The sequence below is a fragment of the Pteropus medius genome, unplaced genomic scaffold (genome assembly GCF_902729225.1).
Source record: "Pteropus medius unplaced genomic scaffold, Ma_sr-lr_union100, whole genome shotgun sequence".
In the NCBI taxonomy this organism is placed as follows: domain Eukaryota; kingdom Metazoa; phylum Chordata; class Mammalia; order Chiroptera; family Pteropodidae; genus Pteropus; species Pteropus medius.
Genome location: NW_024346065.1, coordinates 1540543 through 1541919, shown reverse-complemented (window position 1 = coordinate 1541919; position 1377 = coordinate 1540543). Strand labels below are relative to the sequence as shown.

The 1377-nt window shown below is 40.4% G+C and overlaps 1 pseudogene; it reads right to left on the bottom strand.

The window, feature by feature from the left end:
- Nucleotides 1-1013: 1013 nt before the first annotated feature.
- On the bottom strand, nt 1014-1129 carry LOC120612840 (uncharacterized; annotated as a pseudogene).
- Between the last annotated feature and the right edge of the window lie 248 nt (nt 1130-1377).

Here is a 1377-nt window from a genome sequence, read left to right as displayed (position 1 = left end):
CTGTTTACTTGGTTATGATGTATTTTTTACTATAGGCAATGGTTAAAAACAATTTTTTAGGATGCTGGTCTAGCAGATAACTAATACAATTATATCACAATATGAATCTATTTATGAATAACCAAGCTTTATTATGTATTATGTAGCATTAAATCTGACTATGCCAAGCACAGTCAAGGAAAGCCTAGCTGGCTTGAGCAGAGTTTGCCAGGGATGCCCTGTGAAAATGTCCTACCTGCCAGACGTCCCTGCCTGGGGCAGACTCAGAAGCCTGTGCCTGTTGCCATGAGGTGAACACCACAGTGTTTGGTCAATGTGCCTTTGAGTGGACCCAACTCAGAGAGATGCTACTTTCAGATTCATAAGGATGGTATGATTAGGTGTGTGATAAGAAACAACAGACCCAGAGCTAAGCACAGAGGAGAACAAAAAAGTGACAGCTGTTTTCCTGTAAATAATTCTCAATGAAAAAGAATAATAATGGTAGTCTAACATTTATTGAGCATTTACTATATGCCACTACTGCGTTAAGTGTTTTCCATGAATTATCTAGTAACAACTGTTGGAGACAGGCACTATTATTACCATTCTATAGATGAGGAAATGTATGCTCAGAGATGTAGGAAAATTTGTCCAAAGTTACACAATTATTATTGATGGAACCTGAACTTTAATTTAGCTGCCAAAGCTTGAGTCTTTCCTAATTCTTTATACTGCCTTGATTGCCTCAATTTACTACATCCATTGTCTAGGCTTAAAAGTGTTCTCTTTCACCAGAATAGATAACAAGGACTTATTAAATTATCTTTGCTTGAGTCTCTTTTTTTGGCCACTCTCCACATCTAGTCCATTAGCCCTCTTTGTTTCCATTGCTTTCACCCTAATCCAAGCCACAGCATCTCTCATATTAGGCTATAGAGTACTCTCCTGACTGGTCTCCTGTCTGTCATTCATGCTGCCCTACAATTCATTCTCTACATGACAGCTAGAGGAATCTTTTCTTTTTTTTATAATGCCTACAACACCTGGTCTTCCTAGGCGGTCTCCCATCCAAGTACTAACCAGGCCTGATCCTGCTTAGCTTCCGAGATCAGACATCGGGCTTGTTCAGGGTGGCATGGCCACAGACCATGGGACGTGAACCCAGGACCTTCTGTGTGTAAAGCAGACATGCTAATCGCTACACTATGGAACCAAGTCCAGGAATCTTTTAAAAACATAAATAACATCACTTTTTTGCCTGAAACCCTCTACTTGTTTCCTTTTGAACTTGGAATAAAATCTAAACTTCTGAGAATGCCAAGACCTACATAGACGGGCCCCTGCCTACCTCATTTCTTACTGTCATCCCTTAGTTCTGACTTGCCTCAGCCTCGG